The sequence below is a fragment of the Oryctolagus cuniculus genome, chromosome 21 (genome assembly GCF_964237555.1).
Source record: "Oryctolagus cuniculus chromosome 21, mOryCun1.1, whole genome shotgun sequence".
NCBI lineage: Eukaryota > Metazoa > Chordata > Mammalia > Lagomorpha > Leporidae > Oryctolagus > Oryctolagus cuniculus.
Window position 1 is genome coordinate 265004 of NC_091452.1, and position 15378 is coordinate 280381.

Sequence of the window (15378 nt, forward strand, 5' to 3'; positions counted from 1 at the left end):
ACTCAGGAAGCCCTAGAGCATACGCAAACACATGGAGATTGAACAACATGCTCCTGAATGAACAATGGGTCATAGAAGAAACCACAAGAGAAATCAAAAATTTCTGGAAGTAAATGAGGATAACAGCACAACATACCAAAACTTATGGGACGCAGCAAAAGCAGTGTTAAGAGGAAAGTTTATATCAATAGGTGCCTACATCAAGAAATTGGAAAGGCACCAAATAGACGAGCTTTCAATTCACCTCAAGGATCTAGAAAACCTACAGCAAACCAGACCCAAATCTAGTAGGAGAAGAGAAATAATTAAAATCAGAGAAGAAATCAACAGGACTGAATCAAGAAAAACATTACAAAAAAATCAGCCAAACGAGAGGCTGGTTTTTTGAAAAAATAAACAAAATTGACACCCCATTGGCCCAACTAACTAAAAAAAGAAGAGAAAAGACCCAAATCAATAAAATCAGAGATGAAAAAGGAAACGTTAACAACAGACACCACAGAAATAAAAAGAATCATCAGAAATTACTACAAGGACTTGTATGCCAGCAAACAGGGAAACCTATCAGAAATGGATAGATTCCTGGACACATGCAAACTACCTAAATTGAACCAGGAAGACATAGAAAACCTAAACAGACCCATAACTGAGACAGAAATTGAAACAGTAATAAAGGCCCTCCCAACAAAGAAAAGCCCAGGACCAGATGGATTCACTGCTGAATTCTACCAGACATTTAAAGAAGAACTAATTCTTCTCAAACTATTCAGAACACTCAAAAAAGAGGGAATCCTCCCAAATTCTTTCTATGAAGCCAGCATCACCTTAATCCCTAAGCCAGAGAAAGATGCAGCACTGAAAGAAAATTACAGACCAATATCCCTGATGAACATAGATGCAAAAATCCTCAATAAAATTCTGGCCAATAGAATACAACAACACATCAGGAAAATCATCCACCCAGACCAAGTGGGATTCATCCCTGGTATGCAGGGATGGTTCAACATTCGCAAATCAATCAATGTGATTCACCACATTAACAGACTGCAAAAGAAAAACCATATGATTATCTCAATAGATGCCGAGAAAGCATTTGATAAAATACAACACCCATTCATGATGAAAACTCTAAGCAAACTGGTTTGGAAGGAACATTCCTCAATACAATCAAAGCAATCTATGAAAAACCCACAGCCAACATCCTATTGAATGGGGAAAAGTTGGAAGCATTTCCACTGAGATCTGGTACCAGACAGGGATGTCCACTCTCACCACTGCTATTCAATATAGTTCTGGAGGTTCTAGCCAGAGCTATTAGGCAAGATAAAGAAATTAAAGGGATACAAATTGGGAAGGAAGAACTCAAACTATCCCTCTTTGCAGATGACATGATTATTTAGGGGACCCAAAGAACTCTACTAAGAGACTATTGGAACTCATAGAAGAGTTTGGCAAAGTAGCAGGATATAAAATCAATGCACAAAAATCAACAGCCTTTGTATACACAGGCAATGCCACGGCTGAGAAAGAACTGCTAAGATCAATCCCATTCACAATAGCTACAAAAACAATCAAATACCTTGGAATAAACTTAACCAAGGACGTTAAAGATCTCTACGATGAAAATTACAAAACCTTAAAGAAAGAAATAGAAGAGGATACCAAGAAATGGAAAAATCTTCCATGCTCATGGATTGGAAGAATCAATATCATCAAAATGTCCATTCTCCCAAAAGCAATTTATAAATTCAATGCAATCCCAATCAAGATACCGAAGACCTTCTTCTCAGATCTGGAAAAATTGGTGCTGAAACTTATATGGAGGCACAAGAGACCTCGAATAGCTAAAGCAATCTTGTACAACAAAAACAAAGCCGGAGGCATCACAATACCAGATTTCAGGACATACTACAGGGCAGTTGTAATCAAAACAGCATGGTACTGGTACAGAAACAGATGGATAGACCAATGGAACAGAATTGAAACACCAGAAATCAATCCAAACATCTACAGCCAACTCATATTTGATCAAGGATCTAAAACTAATTCCTGGAGCAAGGACAGTCTATTCAATAAATGGTGCTGGGGAAATTGGATTTCCACATGCAGAATCATGAAGCAAGACCCCTACCTTACACCTTACAGAAAAATGCACTAAACATGGATTAAAGACCTAAATCTATGACCTGACACCATCAAGTTACTAGAGAACATTGGAGAAACCCTTCAAGATATTGGCACAGGCAAAGAGTTTCTGGAAAAGACCCGGGAGGCACAGGCAGTCAAAGCCAAAATTAACTATTGGGATTGCATCAAATTGAGAAGTTTCTGTACTGCAAAAGAAACAGTCAGGAGAGTGAAGAGACAACTGACAGAATGGGAAAAAATATTTGCAAACTATGCAACAGATAAAGGGTTAATAACCAGAATCTACAAAGAGATCAAGAAACTCCACAAAAACAAAACCAACAACCCAATTAAGAGATGGGCCAAGGAACTCAATAGACATTTCTCAAAAGAGGAAATCCAAATGGCCAACAGGCACATGAAAAAATGTTCAAGGTCATTAGCAATCAGGGAAATGCAAATCAAAACCACAATGAGGTTCCACCTCACCCCGGTTAGAATGGCTCACATTCAGAAATCTACCAACAGCAGATGCTGGCGAGCATGTGGAGAAAAAGGGACACTAACCCACTGTTGGTGGGAATGCAAACTGGTCAAGCCACTATGGAAGTCAGTCTGGAGATTACTCAGAAACCTGAAGATAACCCTACCATTCAACCCAGCCATCCCACTCCTTGGAATTTACCCAAAGGAATTTAAATTGGCAAACAAAAAAGCTGTCTGCACATTAATGTTTATTGCAGCTCAATTCACAATAGCTAAGACCTGGAACCGACCTAAATGCCCATCAACGGTAGACTGGATAAATAAATTATGGGATATATATTCTTTAGAATACTATACCGCAGTAAGAAACAACGAAATCCAGTCATTTGCAACAAAATGGAGGAATCTGGAACACATCATGCTGAGTGAAGTAAGCCAGTCCCAAAGGGACAAATACCATATGTTCTCCCTGATCAGTGACAACTGACTGAACACCAAAAAGGAAACCTCCTGAAGTGAAATGGACACTATGGGAAATGGTGACTTGATCAGCATAGCCCTGACTGTTAATGAACAACTTAATACATTATCCCTCTTAGTAGTTTTTTTGTCTGTTCTACTTAATATGATGGTTTAATTCTGTAATTAATACACAGTTATTCTTAAGTGTTAAAAATTAACTGAAATGTGATCCCTGTTAAACATAAGAGTGGGAATAAGAGAGGGAAGAGATGTATAATTTGGGACATGCTCAAGCTGACTTGCCCCAAATGGTAGAGTTAGAAACATACCAGGGGATTCCAATTCAATCCCATCAAGGTGGCATGTACCAATGCCATCTCACTAGTCCAAGTGATCAATTTCAGTTCACAATTGATCATAATGAAAGAACTAAGAGTCAAAGGGAGCACATAAACAAGTCTAGTACCTGCTAACACTAACCGATGGAATAAATAAAGGGGAGAGTGATCCAACATGGGAAGCGAGATACTCAGCAGACTCATAGAATGGCGGATGTCCTAAATAGCACTCTGGCCTCAGAATCAGCCCTAAAGCCATTCGGATCTGGCTGAAAAGCCCATGAGACTATTTCAGGCATGGAAAGCCAAGACACTCTGGCAAAAGATCTCTGCGAGTGAGATCCCAGTGGAAAGAACAGGTCTTCAAAGAAAGAGGTACCTTTCTCTGAAGGGAGGAGAGAACCTCCACTTTGACTATGACCTTGTCTAAACAAGATCAGTATCGGAGAACTCAGAGGGCTTCCATAGCCTTGGAAACTCATGACCGGAGCATAGGGAGACTACTGATGCCATAGACAGGAGTGTCAATTGGTAAAGTCAACAACAGGAGTCACTGTGCACTTACTCCTCATGTAGGATCTCTGTCCTTAATGTGCTGTGTATTGAGATTTAATGCTATAATGAGTACTCAAACAATATATTTCACTTTGTGTTTCTATGGGGGTGCAAACTGTTGAAATCTTTACTTAATGTATACTAAACTGATCCTCTGTAAAAAAAAAAAAAAGAAATTATCAACTCCCAACTTGACCCTCACTGAAATTAAACATGACAATAGGTCTGATCTGATTTCATCATCATTTAAAAAAATGATCTATTATTTTTCACTTTATGTTTCTGTGTGGGAGCAAACTGTTGAAATCGTTACTTAATGTATACTAAGCTGATCTTCTGTATATTAAGATAATCGAAAATGAATCTTGATGTGAATGGAAGGGGAGAGGGAGTGGGAAAGGGGAGGGTAGTGGGTGGGAGGGACGGTATGTGGGGGAAGCCATTGTAATCCATAAATCGTACTTTGGAAATTTATATTCATTAAATAAAAGTTAAAAAAAATTTTCAGCCTTCCTAAATCCATTCACTCCTCCGTCCTATATGACTTCTTTGATGTTGACTAAGGTGTGAGCCACGAATAAAGGCCTTCCCATATTTCTTACACTCATAGGGTTTCTCACTAGCATGAATTTTCTGGTGTCGACTAAGTTCTGAGCCACGACCAAAAGTCTTCCCACATTCCTTACATCCATAGGGTCTCACCACTGATTTCTCTCATGGTAAGTCAGTTCTGACCTTCCAATAAAAGCTCCCCCACATTCCTTACATTTATGGGGTCACTTACCAGTGTGAACCTTTTGATGTCGAACCAGTTCTGTGCTACAACTAAAACCCATTCCACATTCTTACATTTATAGGGTTTCTCACCAGTGTGAGCTGATGTTGAGCTAGTTCTGCACCAAGATGAAAGCCCATTACACATTCCTACATTTATAGGGTTTCTCACCAGTGTGAACACTTTGAAGTTGAGTAAGATGTGAATCAGAGATAAAAGCTCCCCCACATTCCTTACATTTATGGGATTTCTCACCAGTATGAACTCTTTGATGTAGACTTAGTTGTGAGGCACAGGTATATATTTTTCCACATTCTTTACATTCATAGCATCTTTCACTTGTATGAATTATCCGATGAAGTCTAAATTGTGTGTCATAAAAAAGTTTCCCACACTTGTTATATTTATGTGGTTTCTCATCAGCATGGATTCTCTGATGTTGAAAAAGGTGTGAGGGATGGATAAATGCTTTCCCACATTCCTTACACTCATAGTATTTCTCGTAAGTCTGGATTCTCTGATGAAGATTAAGCTGTGCAGTAGGTGGGGAGGCCTTTCCACACTCCTTACATTTATAGGGTTTCTAAGTTGAGAACTAGAAGGAAAGGTTTTCCCACATTCCTTGCTTGCATTTATGAGGTTTCTCACCAGTATTACTGCTCTGAAGTTGAGTACTTTTAGGCACATTTTTATTTTCATTACTTTTTTTGCTTTTGTGCAGTTTCTCATGCTGCATTAAGTCTGACCTACTATTAAAGATTGCCCCACATTCTCCACATTTATAATCTTTTTCCTTAGTATGAATTACTTCATCTTGAACAGGATGTAACTGGTACTTGAAAGCTTTCTTACATTTCTTACGTTCACAGTCTTTCTCTCCAGTATGAATTATCTGATATTCTCTATTGGTTGTGCAGTGAACAGAACTGGATGTCAACTAAGAGGTTAGTAAGGCTTGTCAGAAATGTCCCTGTTGTCTCTCCAAAGAGCATTTGATTTGATTTCTCTGTTATCTTTGACTCTGGTGCACTAAAGATTAGAGTGTACAAATCTTTTTGTCGTCTTGTGGCACAATGACTTCATTTCTTTTTTTTAACTTTTATTTAATGAATATAAATTTCCAAAGTACAGAATATTGATTACAATGGCTTCCCCCCATAACGTCCCTCCAACCCGCAACCCTCCCCTTAGCCACTCCCTCTCCCCTTCCATTCACATCAAGATTCATTTTCGATTCTCTTTATATACAGAAGATCAGTTTAGCATGCATTAAGTAAAGATTTCAACAGTTTGCTCCCACACAGAAACATAAAGTGAAAAATACTGTTTGAGTACTAGTTATAGCATTAGATCTCAATGTACAGCACACTAAGGACAGAGATCCTACATGAGGAGTAAGTGCACAGTGACTCCTGTTGTTGACTTAACAAATTGACACTCTTGTTTATGGCCTCAGTAATCACCCTAGGCTCTTGTCATGAGCTGCCAAGGCTATGGAAGCCCCCTGAGTTCACTGACTCTGACCATATTTAGACAAGGTAATAGTCAAAGTGGAAGTTCTCTCCTCCCTTCAGAGAAAGGTACCTCCTTCTTTGATGACCCATTCTTTCCACTGGGATCTCATTTAGGTTTTTTTTTCCCCAGAATGTCTTGGCTTTCCATGCCTGAAATACTCTCATGGGCATTTCAGCCGGATCCGCATGCCTTAAGGGCTGATTCTGAGGCCAGAGTGCTGTTAGGACATTTGCCATTCTATGGGTCTGCTGTGTATCTCACTTCCCATGTTGGATCATTCTCTCCCTTTTTGATTCTATCAGCTAGTATTTGCAGACACTATTCTTGTTTCTGTGATCCCTTTGGTTCTTAATCCTATCATTATGATCAATTGTGAACAGAAATTGATCACTGGGACTAGTGAGATGGAATTGGTACATGCCACCTCCATGGGATTGAATTCGAATCCCCTGCTATGTTTCTAACTCTACTGTTTGAGGTAAGTCAGCTTGAGCATGGCCCGAATTGCACATCTCTTCCCTCTCTTATTCCCACTCTTATATTTAACAGTGATCACTTTTCAGTTAAGTTTCAGCACTTAAGAATAATTGTGTATTGATTACAGTATTCAACCAAAAGTATTAAGTAGAACAAACAAAAAAATACTAAGAGGGATAACATATTAAGCTGTTCATCAAGAGTCAGGGTGAGGGCTGATCAAGTCACCATTTCTCATAGTGTTCATTTCACTTTAACAGGTTTCCTTTTTGGTGCTCAGTTAGGTGTCACCTATCAAGGAGAACAAATGGTATTTGTCCCTTTGGGATTGGCTTATTTCACTCAACATAATGTTTTCCAAATTCCTAACAGGGATCACTTTTCAGTAAAAATTTAAGACTTAATTTCTTAATTGTTCACTTTTGGAGATAAGTTTGAATCAGTTTCTCTTTTGGGTGTCCAATCTGGACACCCTTCTTTTGTATCTTTTTTTCTGAACCATCCAGGGCTCTTTTCCCCACCCCAGTAAGGAGATCAACTTGTTTTGATATCATAAAATTCTACACTAAAATCAGGTTGTTGTAATTCTCCCACATTGCATATCAGTACAGATCCTTTTTTTTTACAGGCAGAGTTAGATAATGAGAGAGAGAGAGAGAGAGAAAGCTCCTCCTTTCCATTGGTTCACCTCCCAAATGGCCAGCTGGTGCACTGCACTGATCTGAAGCCAAGAGCCAGGTGCTTCCTCCTGGTCTCCCATGCAGGTGCAGGGCTGAAGGACTTGGGCCATCCTCCACTGCCCTCCTGGGCCACAGAAGAGAGTTGGACTGGAAGAGGAGCAACTGGGACAGAACCAGTGCCTCAACTGGGACTAGAACCCAGAGTGCTGGTGCCGCAGGTGGAGGATTAGCCTAGTGAGCCATGGCACCAGTCCGGTACAAATCCCTCTGAGCACAGTACAAGCAGGTACAGGGAAACATTCTATTAAGTGGCAGAGGGTTAATAAAAGTTATCATTGGTTTAATGAAAGGATTTTCTACAAAGTTTGTAAAATAATAAGGCAAAAGTAAAAAAACTAAAACTTTACAGGTGATTATTCAAAAATGAAGTCATTAAAGTGATAAACATTATGTTGTTAATAATATTTACACTCAAGAAAGTTATTCTGAAGTTGCTATTTTTCTATTAATGCAATAGCATCACACAGGATTCCATATAGGTGTGTAGACTAGAACAATTCTTGTATTTTTAGACCTGACATTCTATAGAAAGTATGCAACTTACAGCTTCAAATTTTTGGCCAAAATTAAAATGAAACTAATGTACATAATTTATATTTAATGTAGTACACTTTCCAGTAAAGATTCCAAATAACACCATTCTTCATCCTTCATCCTTCACAAAAAACTGGATTTCATCATTTTACTTGCTTTACTTATAATATATCAAGAAATGAATGAAACAGATACACTGTAAAGTATTTACCCTCTCAGATTTTCCATGACAGAGTAACCTTCTGGAAAACCCTGGGGTCTACCTGTGGAAGAGATAGGATCTTGCCAAGATTCACCACAAATCATCACTTGAGTGACTGCTCCACTCCTAATTCATTTCCAATTTCCTACAAAAGCACACCTGGGAAGCAATGCCTTAAGTAGGTGGGGTCCTTTGAGCCATGTTAGAGACTTGGATTGAGTTATTTTTAAATAAAATTAATTATTTGAAAAACAGAGAGAGACAGAGAGAATGAGAAACATCTTTTCTACCCTTAAATCTTCCAAACAAAAGTCACCACAAATGTGGTCTGTGTTTATCAGTATGTTTACTGTGGACATGACATGTAATGGAAGATGAGATATGTATTCTCCTGACAAATACAGAGCCTCCATCATTCAGATAGGATGGGGCCCTACCTCTCCACCATACTCACTCAAAATATATTCTAGACAACAGGTAACTAGGGAAAGAACAAATGAAGATTCATTGCTCCCCACCTCATTGGCAGCAGCCAAGAAAGAGATCTTGGTGTTTCCATTTCACTGTGTCAGGACAGGGGAGAAGAAAGCAGACCTAGACTCAAATAGCACGAAGTCTCTGCTCTTACTGAATCTTAAACTTTGTGTGGTATTTCTTTGCTTCTTATATATCTTTAAGATTTTATTATAATAGCTTCTTGTTTAGATTTTAAGGAATCCTCATAAACTTTACTGAAAAAAGTATCCCCACTGCTACACACTGTCATGCCCAAATTCTATACATCATTAAATTTTAATGCTTATATACTTAATTAATAATTGTATTTGTAATTACCAGATCTAGTGACAAATTACCTAAAAATTAAACTGAATAAAAAGTCAGTCTCAGAACTGATTCGTGGTATTATTTATGGGTAGTGGAGGCTTTGCTGATGTTTATTACATGTTCTGTTAAAATGCAATTTTTAAAAATCCTGTAATAGGTCACTCCATGTTCATTAAACTGGTAAAATTCAGCACATGTTTTGAAAAGCACACATGGTGATAAATTTGGAAAAGGTGTTAGGTTTTAAAAGTGGATGTTCTTAGTGTGCTGTACATTGAGATTTAATGCTATAACTAGTACTCAAACAGTATTTTTCACTTTATGTTTCTGTGTGGGAGCAAACTGTTGAAATCTTTACTTAATATATGGTAAACTGATCTTCTGTATATAAAGAGAATTGAAAATGAATCTTGATGTGAATGGAAGGGGAGAGGGAGTGGGAAAGGGGAGGGTTGCGGGTGGGAGGGACATTATGGGGGGAAGCCATTGTAATCCATAAGCTGTACTTTGGAAATTTATATTTATTAAATAAAAGTTAAAAAAAAAAAAAAAGGGCCGGCGCCACGGCTCACTAGGCTAATCCTCTGCCTAGCGGCGCCGGCACACCGGGTTCTAGTCCCGGTTGGGGCGCCGGATTCTGTCCCGGTTGCCCCTCTTCCAGGCCAGCTCTCTGCTGTGGCCAGGGAGTGCAGTGGAGGATGGCCCAGGTGCTTGGGCCCTGCACCCCATGGGAGACCAGGAAAAGCACCTGGCTCCTGGCCGCGGCGGCCATTGGAGGGTGAACCAATGGCAAAGGAAGACCTTTCTGTCTGTGTCTCTCTCTCACTGTCCACTCTGCCTGTCAAAAAATTAAATTAAATTAAAAAAAATTTAAAAAAAAAAAACAGAAAAAAAGTGGATGTCAAAGAACTGAAAAGCTAAAATGACTCACTGTATCTAATGCTGAGAAAATCAGAAGTATTTGTGAAAGTTTTGCTACACTGCACTAGATTTAGGATTTTTGAGAATGTATCTTTCCTATGTATAATATATCCCTGTGCTAGTTTTAAATACCAGAGATTTAAACTGTGAAAGGTTTTTCTTCATTTTTTAAAGATGTTTTTAATTTGAGAGCCAAAGTTACATAGAGAGGGAGAGAAGAGAGGTCTCTACCACTGGTTCACTCCTCAAATGGCCACAACAGCTGGAGCGGGGCTGATCCAAAGCCAGAGCCAGAAGCTTTTTCTGGGTCTGCCACATGGTTGCAGAGTCCAAAGCAACTGACCATCTTTCACTGCCATTACCAATGAGCTGAAACAGAGGTGAAGCAACAGGGACTCTAATTGGTGCCCATATGGGATGCTGGTGCTACAGGTGAAGACTTAACCTACTATGCCACAGCATCAGTCCAGTGAACAGTTTTACAAAGACATCCTTCATGTAGAATAGTCTGTAATATTGTAAAGTATGGTTTAGGTTTTATTTCCAACATATCTTTTAGCAACCATAAATATTTAATATCATATATATGTATGTTTATATACATAACTATTTTTGTAACTGCAAATTTTGTTGTCATTCTTTTTAATTCTATTTTTAATATCTGCTATTATGCCATCTTATGGATAATTATATTGATGTTACCTGTACACAACCATCAGGCATTTCCATTGTAGTATGTGTTTATGTATACAAGCATTTTTGTGTCTGTATGTGTGTATGCATGCACAACTTGTAATGACAATAGTTCTGAGAGTAATACTGTGAAAAATTCTAACACTAATTGCAAATTCTTTGTCTTCCCCGGAGATGGCTGTCTATGAGTAAGACCCTTTAAGTGTTATGGATTGAAATGTGTCTCCCTAAAACTCATAGCTTGAATTGCTAACCACCAATGTGACTCATCCTAGAGAAAGTACATTTAAGCAGGTCAAATGATATCATATGGGTGAGGTCCATTGGGAGAAAAACCCCTGATAACATCAAACCTGTTATAAATTTGATCTGGTATTTTCAACCTCCACAACCCTGAGAAGTAACTTTTAATCATCTAAGTCATATTATCTGTGGAATTTTGTTAGCAAATTAATACAGTCTCATTTCTTCCAGCATTTCCTGCAGTCAAGTAGAAGGTTGCCACAGTTATCAGAGAAATATAGAAATGAAAATTATAACTTCAGATGGCCAAACATCTAGAAACTCAAGAAAGATAACACATAAGCAAGTTACTATCCTTCTCAAGGACCCAGAAAAAAAAAGAATCAAATCCAAGGACAGTAGAAAAAGTGAATAATAAAGATCACAGCAGAGAGTGAGGGCACGCACCGATAGTCCGGGAAAATTTAGTTTAATATAAGGGGAGTTACTGTAGCCTCAGAAAAAAGAACCAGGAAAATATTGCAGAGGAAACTCTTCTGGATCAAGTGGCTGTGAATCGGAGGACCTACTGGGAGAACAAGGTCGCCCACCGCACGGAAGCCGAGCTGCGGGAGCTGCGGGTGCTGCGGGAGCTGCAGGGTCTGCGCGCCAGTGCAGGAAGGGGAGTGCATGTCACATAGACACCAGCGGGGAGAATTGGGACGTCCAGGGCTCCGAGTACACACATCAGCGCTGGAAGGGGAGGTGAGCTCAATAACCCGAGACATTGGCGGGGAAACAGCGGTCAGAATCTAGAGGGGGGCCAGAAAGAACAGCAGACTCACTACCGGAAAGAAGGAAAACAAAAAAGCTTGGGGGTTCTCTCTCCCCCAACCTTGCAAAGGTTGCAAGGCTGCAAGGATTGAAGAATTTGCAAGAGACAAAGAGCAGGCCCCCTCTCTGGATTTACATATCAATAGGGGAGAGCTAAGGAACTGAGTCACTACAATTCAGTAGCCTAGGCAACCCAGTGGGAGTCCAGAGCAGCCTACACAGACTCTTTGGGTAGAAGCCAGAGACTGGAAGCTAAATACCATCAATTCTGCACAGCCATGCCGTGCAGTATTACTTACCCCCTGAATAAATTAAATAAATTAAATAAATAAATAGATAAATAAATAGAGATTTACCACGCATAACCTGAGGGTGTCACCATTGCACACCCATAACCAGGAAGAACCAAGCAGAGCTCTCAGGCCACACCCATCTCAAGCCTCCAAGGCTCCTCCAACAACAGGCAGTCCACATAACACGGACATAGTATAAAATAAAAAATAAATAAATAAAAAAACGCACAGTGATGAAAGAAGAATTAACTATGCCAAGCAACAAACACAGAAATCGAGGGAACAAGATCAACGATGACACTATGATGCCTCTAAATAAACAAAACACCCCAAACCAAGATTATGAAGATGATGAGATAGAAGAAACGCAAGATACAGATTTCAAAAAATTTATGATAAGAACATTTAGAAGTTTTCAAAAGCAAATCCTTGAACTACAGAAATCCTTATTGGACAGGATTGAAAATCTGTCTCGTGAAAATGAAATTTTAAGGAAGAATCAAAATGAAACGCAGAAACTAGTAGAACAGGAAAGTGTAATAGTGAAGAGAAATCAAAATGAAATGAAGAGCTCAATAGATCAAATGACAAACACATTAGAAAGCCTTAAAAACAGAATGGGTGAAGCAGAAGAGAGAATATCAGACTTAGAAGATAGAGCACAGGAAAACATACAGTCAAACCAAAGTAAAGAAGAGGAAATTAGAAATCTAAAAAATATTGTTGGGAATCTACAGGATACTATTAAAAAAAAACCAACATTCGGGTTCTAGGACTTCCTGAAGGCATGGAGAGAGAGAAAGGATTAGAAGGCCTTTTTAGTGAGATACTAGCAGAGAACTTTCCAGGTTTGGAGAAGGACAGAGACATCCTAGTACAGGAAGCTCATAGAACCCCCAATAAACATGACCAAAAGAGATCCTCACCACGACACGTGGTAATTAAACTTACCACAGTGAAACATAAAGAAAAGATCCTAAAATGTGAAATTTCACCTAAAAGGTGAAATAAAGACCTTTCATAGCAAACAGAAATTGAAAGACTTTGTGACCACTCGTCCGGCACGAAAGACTTTGTGGCCACTCGTCCGGCACTGCAAAAGATACTTAAAGATGTGCTACACTCAGAAACACAGAAACATGGCCATCAATATGAAAGAAGGTAAAGGAAGAACACCCACCAGTAAAAGAGCATGGGAAGCTCAAAGCATATACTAGAAAATATCTCCGGGAAAATGGCAGGGCAAAGTCACTACGTATCCATAGTCACATTAAACATTAATGGTCTGAATTCTTCAGTTAAAAGACACCGTTTGGCTGATTGACTCAAAGAACACAACCCAATTATTGTTGCCTACAAGAAACACACCTCTCTAACAAAGAGGCATGCAGACTGAAAGTGAAAGGTTGAAAAAAGATATTCCATGCCATCAGAAACCAAAATAAAAGCAGGTGTAGCCATATTAATATCAGACAAAATAAACTTTAATAAGAAAACTGTTAAGAGAGACAAAGAGGGACACTATATAATGATTAAGGGTTCAATTCAACAGGAAGATGTAACTATTATAAATGTATATGCACCTAATTACAGGGCACTGGGCTATTTAAAAGATATGTTAAGGGACTTAAAGGGAGATTTAGATTCCAGTACAACAGTACTGGGGGACTTCAATAATCCACTCTCAGAAATAGACAGATCATCCGGACAGAAGATCAACAAGGAAACAGCAGATTTAATCAACACTATTGCCCAAATGGATCTAACAGATATCTACAGAACTTTCAATCCTACATCTAAAGACTTCACATTTTTCTCAGCAGTGCATGGGACCTTCTCTAGGATTGATCACATACTAGGCCATAAGGCAAGTCTCAGCAAATTTAAAAGAATTAGAATCATACCATGCAGCTTCTCAGACCACAGCAGAATGAGGCTGGAAATTAGCAAATCAGGAAACCCCAGAAAGTATGCAAACACATGGAAACTGAACAACATGCACCTGAATGAACACTGGGTCATTCAAGAAATCAAAAGAGAAATCAAAAACTTTCTGGAAGTAAATGAAGACAACAACACAACATATCAAAACTTATGGGATACAGCAAAAGCAGTATTGAGAGACAAATTTATAGCAATAGGTGCCTATATCAAGAAATTGGAAAGGTACCAAATAAATGAGCTTGCAGCGCATCTCAAGGGCCTAGAAAAACTGCAGCAAACCAAACCCAAATCAGAGAAGAAATTTACAGGATTGAATCAAAAAAAAAAAAAACACTACAAAAAATCAGCCAAGCGAGAAGCTGGTTTTTTGAAAAAATAAACAAAATTGACACCCCATTGGCCCAACTAACTAAAAAAAGAAGAGGAAAGACCCAAATCAATAAAATCAGAGATGAAAAAGGAAACAACAGACACCACAGAAATAAAAAGAATCATCAGAAATTACTACAAGGACTTGTATGCCAGCAAACAGGAAAATCTATCAGAAATGGATAGATTCCTGAACACATGCAATCTACCAAAATTGAACCATGAAGAAATCGAAAACCTAAATAGACCCATAACTGAAACAGAAATTGAAACAGTAATAAAGGCCCTCCCAACAAAGAAAAGCCCAGGACCAGATGGATTCACTGCTGAATTCTACCAGACATTTAAAGAAGAACTAATTCTTCTCAAACTATTCAGAACACTCGAAAAAGAGGGAATCCTCCCAAATTCTTTCTATGAAGCCAGCATCACCTTAATCCCTAAGCCAGGGAAAGATGCAGCACTGAAAGAAAATTACAGACCAATATCCCTGATGAACATAGATGCAAAAATCCTCAATAAAATTCTCGCCAATAGAGTACAACAACACATCAGTGAAAACATCCACCCAGACCAAGTGGCATTCATCCCTGGTATGCAGGGATAGTTCAACATTCGCAAATCAATCAATGTGATTCACCACATTAACAGACTGCAAAAGAAAAACCATATGATTATCTCAATTGATGCAGAGAAAGCATTTAATAAGAGTCAACACCATTTCATGATGAAAACTCTAAGCAAATTGGGTATAGAAGGAACATTCCTCAATATAATCAAAGCAATTTATAAAAAACCCACAGCCAGCATCCTATTGAATGGGGAAAAGTTGGAAGCATTTCCACTGAGATCTGGCACCAGGCAGGGATGCCCACTCTCACCACTGCTATTTAACATAGTTCTGGAAGTTTTAGCCAGAGCCATCAGACAAGAAAAAGAAATTAAAGGAATACCAATTGAGAAGGAAGAACTCAAACTATCCCTCTTTGCAGACGATATGATTCTTTACTTAGAGGATCCAAAGAACTCTACTAAGAGACTATTGGAACATATAGAGGAGTTTGGC

General features: G+C 38.8%; 1 pseudogene; it reads right to left on the reverse strand.

Annotated features, from left to right (window-relative positions):
• Positions 1-4481: 4481 nt before the first annotated feature.
• On the reverse strand, positions 4482-11564 carry LOC138847464 (zinc finger protein 568-like; annotated as a pseudogene).
• Positions 11565-15378: the final 3814 nt, after the last annotated feature.